The sequence below is a fragment of the Galeopterus variegatus genome, unplaced genomic scaffold (genome assembly GCF_000696425.1).
Source record: "Galeopterus variegatus unplaced genomic scaffold, G_variegatus-3.0.2 Scaffold7036, whole genome shotgun sequence".
Classification (NCBI taxonomy): Eukaryota; Metazoa; Chordata; class Mammalia; order Dermoptera; family Cynocephalidae; genus Galeopterus; species Galeopterus variegatus.
In genome coordinates this window covers 3,514-14,876 of record NW_007733147.1, presented here as the reverse complement: position 1 = coordinate 14,876, position 11,363 = coordinate 3,514, and the positions used below count along the sequence as shown (strand labels likewise).

The 11,363-nt window shown below is 45.1% G+C and overlaps 1 long non-coding RNA gene across 2 annotated transcripts; it reads right to left on the bottom strand.

Moving 5' to 3' along the window:
* Positions 1 to 797: 797 nt before the first annotated feature.
* Positions 798 to 10,865, bottom strand: LOC103607007. Of its 2 annotated transcripts, XR_551934.1 has the most exons (3): positions 10,600 to 10,865; positions 3,087 to 3,168; positions 798 to 1,660 (listed from the first exon to the last, which is right to left on the bottom strand). It is a non-coding gene; the product is annotated as an uncharacterized LOC103607007 (long non-coding RNA). The 2 variants fall into 2 exon arrangements; XR_551933.1 differs by lacking the exon at positions 798 to 1,660 and having other exon boundaries at positions 3,054 to 3,168.
* Positions 10,866 to 11,363: the final 498 nt, after the last annotated feature.

Here is an 11,363-nt window from a genome sequence, read left to right as displayed (position 1 = left end):
CCATCTCTTCTGAGCAGTGAGAGGCCCCAAAGTGGTTAATCTCCCGCCGGAACCCTCAAGCGAGAGGGATCCCTTCCTTGGGAAATTAACACCGAACTGGGGTTCTCTTCCTGCATTTATTTTCCAGACCAGGAAGTTACAGGAAGAGAAAAAAGGTGGGGTTATAGTTTAACAATACAGGCTGGTAACTTTCAGTGAAACAAGCCAGATGACATTCCGGTAAGGCAATTAAGTGGTCTTATCAACACAAGCTTGATCTTAGCAAGCATTCCTTCTCCCTCTAGCAGTTTCTCAGTACCTTTACATAACAATCAGTAACTAGTCTGTCTTTGAGCCAGCAACCTGCTGTGCCACAATTCTTATCTTGCAACAAAGACTCACTAGACTGGGGAAAATTTCCTGTCCTTGCAAGGTCAATATTTGAAACTGCAAGGCTTTGGAAAACCAGGCCCTGTGAAGTACATATGCTTTTTAGTATATTCCACAAAAAGGTAATATATTACATGTATCAAAAAACAAAAAATAAGGAAAGGTATACAGTGAAAAGTGTCCCTCCCAACTTAATCTTCCATCTACCCAATTCCTACCTGCCCCCCTCACACATACAGTTGACCATTGTTATTTGTTTTTTCTGTAAACTTCAAGTGTGTGTGTGTGTTCAAATAAGGAGATGGCCCCCATCCATTTTTGTACAATATGTAGTATACAATATGTACTTTTCTGAACACTTTTTTTAGTTGCGTGACAATGTATCTTGTTGGTCTCCCCGGGTCAGTATACAGAATGCTTCCTCATTCTTTTTCATAGCTTTGCTGTATAATTTATTTAATGAGCGCTCTAATGACAGACGTTTGGTTTTGCTATTACAAACAACGCTGCAGTGAACAACCTGGCACATATGTTATTTCAAACGTGTATAAATACTGGTGTGTCCGTGAGATAAATTTCCAGAGGTGAAAGTGCCGGGTTAGAGGCTTTACGCGTTCATAATTTGCTAGACTTCCTAAATTGTCTTCAAAGGGTGTACCAAATCATATTGTCACCAACAATGCATAAGAGTTTCCCATAGCCTTGCTAACAGAGCACTTTATGAAACTTTTGTGGGTTTTGTTGTTGTTGTTGTCGTCATTACAATTGGTGAAAAAATCATCACATGTCTTTATTTTATTTTTATTTACGGGCTTCCAGTTTAAGAAGGCTTTTGATGAACAGTCCTTGAAGCTGCCTCCCCCAGCTTCTGACAAAAATACCTAAGAAGACCCAGAAGGGGAGAAAAGTTTGCAGCAACCCTGAAAAGTAAGACTGACAAGGAACCTATTGCCAGAATGTGTGAAACATTCCCATTAACTCTAAAGTAAGTAATGTAGCTTCCAATTACTGAATACTTACCATACGTGGCGGAAAGTATATGTGTGTGTGCATGCACGTGCACACACACACGCTTCTCCCTCAGGACTCTTCACAAAGATCCTGTGAGTATGTAGTATTACGAGACATATATGACAAGTGAAGAAACTCTGGCTCAGAAAGCTGAAGTGACTTACTTGCTTAAGGCCATATGACAGGCACAGCTGAGGTTCAAACAACAGGCCTTCCAGATTCCAAACTGGAACTCTTTTCAATATCCCATAAGCTTTATTCGTCTCTCAGTCTTTGACTCCTGGTTCAGGAACAGAAGAATTATACCAATCAGAAATTTTGCCAACTCTCTCAAACTTTATGAGTACTGATTTCCGAGGTAGTTCAAGAGATGTGTTTCCTTCTGTTCCTTCTCACCTATACTAGCTTCCTTTCTATAGCCATGGAGAAACTAGAACTTGCAAACTCAAAGTGTATGTGCAAGATGGGAGGCTGGATGTAGAAGTGACAATAGGGATGCAGCTGGTGGCCTGTTGCATCCTGGCAGGTGGACAAGATGGATCCAATATAATAATAATGGTTAATATTCATTGAGCTTTTACAGTGGTCAGGGACTTTGCTAAGTGTTTTCCAGGCGCTGGTTCGTTATAACAGCTTGATGGGATGGGTACTGTTATTACCCCCTCATTATAGATGAGGAAGCTGAAGCTTGAAGAGGTTAAATTACTTGCCCTGATCAGCTAAAGATAAGTGGAGCTAGGACGTTTTGTAAAAAAGATCTTTGCTCTGGGAGTCAGGAGACCTCTGTGATACTGCTGCTAGTTTACTTTATGTTTTTTGGGGGGTTTTTTTTTTCCTTTTTGTCTTTTTTTTTTTTACTGACCAGCAACGGGATCGCAACCCTTGGTGTTGCGCCCGCACCGCGCTCAGCCAGTGAGCGGGAACTGGTCTCCACATGGGATCCGAACCCTCGGCGGGAGCGCCGTTGCACTCCCAAGCTGCGCACTCTCCAGTGCGCCACCGGGCCGGCCCTACTTTATGGTTTAGTACAAGTGGCTGCCCCTTTCTTTGCTTCAGTGTCCCAATCTGCAAATTGTTTCCTTCTGTGACTTCTCTGAGACTCTAAGGTCACTGGCGGTGGACCTTGGAATCTGGAATTTGGAGGGGCAGTCTAGCATAGATGGGACTGGAAGGGAACACAAAATTTATTTGCCCAAGACACTGGCAAACCAGCTGCACCATGACAACCTCCATATGCCTTTGCCCTGCAAATTACGTTTTGTGGAAAAACAGAATTAAAAGATAATAAGAATCTTTCCATGAGCTTTCTGAAGAACCCCTCGTATGCTCTTTTCACATGTTGAAGCAGGGCAAAGGCATATGGAGGTACAAAGGCAAAGATCGGAAGAGGACAGTCATCTGGATAGGCCCGAGGAAGGTGCTGAGGAAATTCGGTGGATTGGTATGGAGAGAGAAAACCAGAGATGGACGGCCACAAGGGTGATGGTTGTTGTTTTCTAGAAAGGACCCAGTAGATAGTCTCACAGCTTCTTTTTCTGGCAGGCAATATGGATGTGTTAGGATGAAAGGTATTTGTCATCACCAATCCAGTGGCCTGAGCTTGGGCTGGTGATCGTATTTCTCCGCAGATCAGTCTGTTTTCTGTTGCTCATAACAGAATACTGGAAATTGGGTAATTTATTTAAAAAATGAAATTTATTTCTTACAGTCTTGGAGGACAGGACGTCCAAAATCCAGGAGTCATATCTGATGAGGGCCTCCTTCTTGGTGGGAACTCCCTACAGAGTCCTGTAGTGATGCAGAATATCACATGGTGAGAACGGCCAGAGCTTTTTCATGTGCTCTCCTCAAAAAGCCACCAGTCTACACCCATGGTAACCCATTAAACCATTAACCCATTATTCCACGAATGGATTAATCCATTCATAAGAGCACAGTACTCACGATCTAATCACCTCTTAAAGACCCCACCTTTCAACATTCCAAGATTGAGAATCAAGCTCCCAACATGAGCTTTGGAGGGGACAAATATAAAACCTATAGCAGATGGTTAGCAAGAATTTAGCACTGACCAGACAGGTATGCCAGCCATGCTACTGGTGGGAAGTGTAGCAACATACATACCAGTTGAGGATATGATTGGCAGATATGAGGGTACTTCCAAAAGTTTGGGGAAAAACAGAATTAAAAGATAATAAGAATCTTTCCATGAACATTTTGAAGACCATTCGTATGCTTTCTCCAAATGTTGGCATGAAGAAGGAGTGAGCAGACTTAGAGAGCCACGATATCTTGCCAACAAAATGTAAAAAGGAAAAAAAAAAAAAAAAAAATCTGTGGGTCTGGTCATGTATCACGTAGCTCAATCACCCCAGAAACAGAAGATTTTATTAAATGTATAAGGCAATTCCAGTTTGACTAGGGCAGAGTGAGTGAAGCGATGGGGGGCGGGGGAACAAAGTGTAGATAAGGAAGCCAGAGAGGTAGCCAGGGATTAACTCCTGTACCAGAGGGCTTTCAGCTGAGGAATTACCAAACTCACAAAATACATCCACACAAAGAATTCAAAGAACTAAAAAGCACGTTGGGTGAGGAAATCAAGTCCAAATTAGAATGAGGAAGTCTAATCAGATGACTGATTCGAACACAAAGTGCATGTCATAAGGTTCTACGCACTGACTACCAGTTGGCCACAGGTGTGGATCTAAGTTTTCTAGCTGCCAAAACATAAAGAGGGAAATGGGATACCCTGCAGGACTCACAGTGTCCCTGAGATCAATTAACTGCTCAGAAGTAGCAACTATGCTTTTTCCCTGAGATGAGTTTCTCCCACGAGTCATCCTAGGGAGGACATTGTGTAATGAGTGAACTTCCTCTTCCACAAGGTGATTCACGGAGATTTTTTTTTTTTTTTTTTTTTTTAACAGCACCTTCAGTGTGAGCACAGTTAAGCAAAAGTAGCTTGTTTCCTTCCTCTCACCACCACCAGCAAATTGCTTGTGAACAATGTTCATTTATTTATGGGTGTCTTAATGCATTTTCTTTGCTTGTGTGTTTTGCTGTTTGGTATGTTATTTACTGTCTGTGTTTGTTTCTCAGGGTTATTTACCCTTTGCCTGTTACATGCGTTAGGAATATTTTTCTTTGAGAGAAACATAATTCTGTGGGGGACATAAACATCTCATTCTTATTCTTCACTGGATCAAAAAAATATTGAGTAAAAACAGATGACGTCGGTAATATATATTTATTCATTCAGCAGACATTCAGGGAGCACCTACTACAAGCCAGTCACTATAGGGATAAATTAGTGAACAATTGGACACATTCTCAAAACAAAACCAACAACAAAACCCAGCTTTGCAGAGCTGACCTTCTGGTGGGCAGAAACAAGCAAACAACCATAACAAGGAAAGAAGTATGTTAAAAGAAGAAAATGCATTCAAGAAAGAACAACAACAAAAAAAGCAGGGTAAATGAAAATTGTGTGTGTTTGCACGGGGGTGGGGGTGGCATCTGAAATAAGATGTTTAGGGGTGAGCCACACTGAAAGATGACATTTAGTCAAAGACATGAGAGAGATGAGGGAGGTAACCATGCAGACATCTGGGGAAAGAATGTTCCAGGCAGAAAGAACAGAGTGCAAAAGTCCCTACTCTAGGAGCAACAAGGAGGTCCCCACAGCCAGAGGGGAATGAGAAAGGAGGAGAGTACTAAGAGATAAGGTAAGAGAGGTAACTAGTGCCCAAACCACGTATGGCCTCATAGGCAATTGTAGAAATTCTCGATTTACCCTGAATGAAACGAGAGCTGTTGGTTTTGAGCAGAGGCATTATATGATCTGACCATATGTTTTAACAGCATTACTCTGGCTGCTAGATTATCAGTGGGGGCGAGGGGGAGGGTGAAGCAGGGAAAGAGTCAGGAAACAATTCCCGTAATCCAGGGGAAAACCGACGGTGGCTTGGTACGGGGCGGGCGGTAGCAGTGGAGGTGGTGAGAAGTGGTCAGCTGTCAGATTCTGGATTTATTTTGACGACAGAGCTCACAGGATTTCTGGACAGATGCAAAATGAGGGGTGAGTAAAAGGGCGGAGTGAAGGATCACCCTCAAGGCTATGCCATGAACGACTGGAAAGGTAAGAGTTGCTGTTACCTGCGACGGGGAATACTGCAGGTGAAGAAGGTTTATAAGGGAAGATGGGAGAGTTCAATCTTGGGCTTGTTAATTTGGGCTGACTCTTACACAATTTTCTCAATGAATTCGAAAGGAAGGTCACCAATCAAGAGTGAGGGTGGGGGTGAGAGGGTGGAGGCAGTATTGGAGGTCTGAAGAGAGAAAAAAGGCTGTGAAATAGAAGGGAGGGCAGGGATGGAGGCATGAGAGAAATGAGTAGTTTGATGATTTGGACTAAAAACCTGGCAGAAAGATGTTTTAGTTTAAATAGGTAGAGATACTGGGTATTATGATTTGGACTAAAAACCTGGCAGAAAGATGTTTTAGTTTAAATAGATAGAGATACTGGGTATTCCAAGATCAGGTAGTGTTCACTCTTTATGAACCAGTCAGAAAACTGTGGCTTTTGCTGGCCTTCCAGTCTCTGAATACAGGTTTGCTCTTGCTGGAGAGGGTGGCATGGATAGGTCCAAGTGAGGAAATAAGTTATCTGTGTTTACTCTTACTTCTTCAGTCATGCTGAAGAGGCACAGATAGGCCAAAGACATAATAGGATAGGACACACTCCATCCGGACTTCTGACTTATGCAAAACTGCACTTTGAGTTTTGCTTACAGAGAAAGAGCTCACGCAATTAGGTCATTTGACCCAAATCTGAAAGTGAGAGACAGGCCAGAAAGGGCATTCAGAGGATGAAAAGGGACAGCAGTAAGCCTCACTATCTTATATCCAATGGGACAGGAGTAGGGGCTGGCTTATGAACAAGTTCCAAAGCTCTGCTGGCCTGCTTGGTCCAAACTGCTGTATGGATATTTACACCTCCTCCACAGCACTTCATTCTAGACCCCGATGCCAGTATTAAGGAACTAAGAGCCACGCTATATCTAGAAGAGGAAAGAAAGCTCTACCTATCGCCAGTCTAAGTATGTCAGACAGTGGGAATTTATACCCTTCCCTCAAACCGGAACTTCTTTTAAACCAAACACAGAAAATCTCTTGGGTGGGGGGAGGGAGAGAGGGAGGGAGGGAGAGAGGGAGAGAGAGAGAGAGAGTGTGTGTGTGTGTGTGTGTCTCTATGGATATGTATAAATACATACGATGTATGGATGGATGTTTCTTCCAGAAGGGGCCTCCCTCAAATCTTCTTACTTATGGGTTGGCTGATGGCAAATTACATGCAGAGGTGGCTGAAACATACTTAAACTTGGGCCTATAAGCAAACCCCACACGCAGTGTATCAAACAGTCTACCAAATTTCCCAAGGAATTTGAAGCTATGGCTGCAAAGCAGCCTGGAAAAGCGACTCCCACTCCCCCTCTGCCACTAACCTAAACCGAAGCCAGGTACCTGGGTCCGCAGGTGGAGAGGCAGCCTTCCCCACCAGTTCCTCAGTGGGTGGGAGATTATATCTAGGATCCCACTGATTCTGCTCAGATTCTACTCCTGCCTCTATGCAGTACACCAGGCAGTGTCCTCTTTCATGCCACCACCAGATGGAGATACTCTACCTCCCTTTTGCCTGAGTTTCATTTGCCAGGGAGGCTGAACATTCCACCACAATTCTGATCCCTCCCCTACAGCTCCTGGCATCGCACAGAGAATCATACAGACGCTTCTGTCTGCCTGCACTGCTGTGAGCTACAGCAGTGGCCAACCTGAGTTTCATGTAGCCACTGAACCTCAATGAGGACAATTTTAATACCTGACCATTGGTGGGCTGTATCCTGGTGGCGGCTACAAGAGCTATACTTTTGGATACTGGTTACCTCACATATTCTACAGAGGTCTTAAAGGGCTGGAACCTATGAAGTTCTAATTTTAGAAACACTTCAGCCAAGAGGGCCGGGGATTTAAGGAGCAGCATCTCACACTCCTGTACTGTCTGGCCCAAAATAAGGATATCCTGAGGGCATACTACCTCCTCCTGGTGTACGTGTTACTTGTCACCCTCTCCACGAGGTTGGGGAAGATAAAAGGGGCCATGGAGATGCCTGGGCACCCTTTCCATTCAACACAGCAGCCCTCCACCCCCCTCCCCTGCCACTGGTCAAATACAATCTGTTTTCTGCTTGTCCTCACTTGCCACAGATACAAGAAATGCACCCCAAACATTTTAAACGGTGAACAGGTAGCTTCCTAGCAAGCGGTCCCATATGTCTTAGAAACCAGCAACGTGTGCTCTTTAGTTGGAGTTTGTTTAGCAACAAAGAACATATGGCATTTTCCAAATACAAATTTCTTAGGGCTCCTACGCATACACATTTGCAGGAGCACATTGGCCTTCTTAATCAGTAGTTTGGTAATAAGATCATCCAAGTAGTTCACTCAGAACAAAGCAATCCCCTCCAATATTTCAGAAAATTATTTTAAGTTACTGAAGATGATCATGTGCTGCTGCTCCCCTTGGCCAATTAGCACATCTCATCTCATTCAGGCAGAGAATACTCGGAGACCGCCCCTCAGCTCTCCTTCCACTCAAAAAAGAGAGCTTCCGAGTGAAATCTGTCGGGACTCAGCATTTCTGGAATGATGCTCAGAAGGAGGGAACAGGGTCTGGCACTTGAGTTCTCTCTTTATCACCTTTATGTTCGGGCAAGTATTTGAAAAAGATAAACAGAGTGGGGGCAATTAAGAATCCTATAGCCTGCCCACTTTCAGAAATCAGGACTTTAAAGAGACTAAAACTTCACTTAGTCAATAGCTCTGCTCACCTAAGACACACAATAGTGCGGTATAGCACAGAGCCTTGGCACTCAAAGTATGGTCCACGGACCAGCCCATGAATCAGAACTCTGCATGTGATATATAAGCACATCAGAATTTGGAAAGTTCAGCTCTAGTGGTTAAGAGCTGGGGCACTGGCTAAAGCAGTGGTTCTGAAATTTGAGTGTTCATCAGAATCACCTGAAAGGTGTCTGAAAACACAGATGGCTGGGCCCTGACCCCTGAGTTTCTGATTCAGTAGGTCCGAGATTTGCATTTCTAACAATTTCCCAGGTGATGCTGATGCTGCTGGTCTGGGGACCTCACTTGCAGAAACACCGGGCTACAGACAACACTGGACTGAAACCATGGCTGTATTTGTTTAATCTCAGGTAAATCGCTTAAACTATCTAAGCCTTGGTTTCTTCATATGTAAATTGGAAATAATCAAAGTACCAGTGTTCCCACGTCACTGTGAAGATTAAATGAGGGAATATGGAGAAAGCCCTGAATGGATATAGGCGATTATTATTATTTGTGGATCAGAACATACTATGGCAGACATTTCATCCTCCTCTAACCTCCCCCTTCCCCTGTCTCTACAGGGAATTCTGTCCCCAAAATAATGTAGCTAAACTATATGCGAAGTACGGATAATCTTAAATCTCAGTATTCAACACACAGAGAACGAATCCTGTCAAGGCCCGTACTGGGAGAAAAGGCAGGGGCTGATCGTAGAAAGAACTGAAGTCACAGTCAACTGCAACCTACCACCCAACACAACAGGGCAAAGCCTTGCCGCCGCCCTGGACTAAACCAACTGGGTGTCCTCGATATTCCAACTCAAGGCAAGTAGGTAGATGCCTTCTAACAGGGCATCAGGAACTCTTTCCAGTCTCTACCTTATACTACAGCAACCCACCTGCCAGTCCCACCCTCTCCTGCCCAACCCCCCCTCCCCCACCTACTTAGTCCATTCTCCTCGCTTCCGCTTAGTCTAGTTACACTTCTTTTGCCTCAGATCCGATTTTCTCAGGTCATTTGGTCAAGGGCCCCTGGATATTAGCTTGGACTGTCAAACCCTGGATCTTATTATAGCCATTCTTTCAGGAGGCTTATTTTGGGGATCTCCCTTCACTGGGCACCCCGCACCTACAAAAGGAGAACCACAGTTAGTGGTGGGTCTATAGCTTTTCAACTCCCCTCTTTCCTCCAGACCAGGCATGACTGAGGGGATCCTATTGCTGTCCACCAGAGAATACGCATTTTTTCTTTTCTTTTTCTTTTTTTTCTAACTCAATGTATGAGGCTGTTATCATAGTTTCACCTTTACGCCGAGCCACAGGATTCCTTAAAATTTCACAGTCCTGGTCACTTGTGCCAATTCTATGAAGCCTCCAAAACTACGTAGGACATACTGTACTGTGGGGCCCATTCCAAACTCTTATCCAGAATTAAAATTCCACCGGCTTTCCACTGATAACTACTGGAAGTCCTCCTGTGACACACTCCTCCATTACAGCAAAGCAAAGCCCCATAGTGCCCTAATCTGGAAGGATAAGATCCCAGGACCTCTACAGAAAGGAGGCCATTTGGAATTCAGTGGAAAGAGGCCTTTAACCTAGGTGCTCAAAAACCCTAACCTAACAGCTTTTGTTGTCCACGCTGTAGTGCTGGCACTTCCCGATCCCACTAAGCCCTTCTATCAGAATTTTCCATTCTGATGCTACTTTTGAGAGTCTAGGAGCAACTGCAGGGAATGACGCAGCAAACATATCTATATTTTGTGGTAATCTAAATCTCTGTTAATAAGGCATGGGACAATGTAAAAACAGGAAGAAGCCTTCACCCTTATCAAGGTCATCAAAGCCTTGCAGGACCATTCCTACTGTCTTCGACTGTCATTTCTAGAAGAGGCCGAATCTGACCACCTAGTCTCTCTAAATCGGTATACATCCACCGCATTTCTTTGTCATATCAACTCCGTTTTATTTCCTTACTACCACTTGTCACTCTCTGAAATTAAGTCGATAATTTGCTTATTGTCTGTCTCCACCCACTAGAATGAATCGTCCCTGAGAACGGGGCCCTTGGGTCTTTATGTGTCTTGGGTCCCCAGGGTCGAAAACTGTGTCCGGTACGTAACGGATGCTCAACGAGTGAGTATTTGGTTCATGAGTGAACGGATGTATGGATGGCTGGGTGGATGACGCCCTTAGAAGGGGCTCCGGGGCTAGCTGGCTTTCTCTCTCTCCCACTCGAGCACCCAGGCCCTGACCCACAAAGTAAAGGAACAGGAGAAACTTCCCGCCAAATAGCTTTAAGGCAGAGAGGACACACCTGGCTTGGGAATTCCGTACAGCCCTAATGTGCATGCCCAGGCAGGCCGCAGCGTGTCCATCTTCGCGTTACTCTTCAAGATGACTCTTAGAAAGGGTCCGAGGACTAACGTCTTCCTCCTCCTCGCTCTCATTCCTCCCAGTAATGTCCGCTACCACGGGAACAGAAGAAACCGTCCACAAAATAAATTCAGGCGGTGGGTACGAAGGAGCGGGCCGAATCCCGTACAGCCCTGACAAACACGTCCACACTTCCCATCAGCCGCCGCGCTCCGGTCCCCGGAGCGGCCGCGCTCGAACAGCGGGAACTTCCTGCTGCCGTTGCTGTGGTTTCGGGTGCGGAACCTCAGGAGACCGTCCGCCTGGCAACTGCAAATCAACTTCCGGGGCACCCCCACTCGCTGCTTGGCGGGCTCCCTGCCCAGACTGCTGTCGCTTCCCCCTTTCCGTTTTTCTTGTTCAGGTCCCTCACTGGACTACTCCAGGTCTAAAGAGCAGAAGTCGGGCGGCAAAGAGAATGGCCTCCCAGACCTTGTTCGGCGCTCGGTGAAACTTTGGCCATTTGGTGGCAGTATGAATCCACAAAAGCGCCAGCTCCGCTCTTCCCCCGCCTTTCGCGTAAAGAAAAAACGCGCTGGAGAGTCAAAACAGACTACAGAGGCACAGCTCTTTTGGGGCTGCCTTGTGGCTCCCACTCTTTCTTTCCTTAAATCTCTGGGCCAATGCGATAGCCAGAAGAGTGACGAAGAATTATTTTTAATGCGA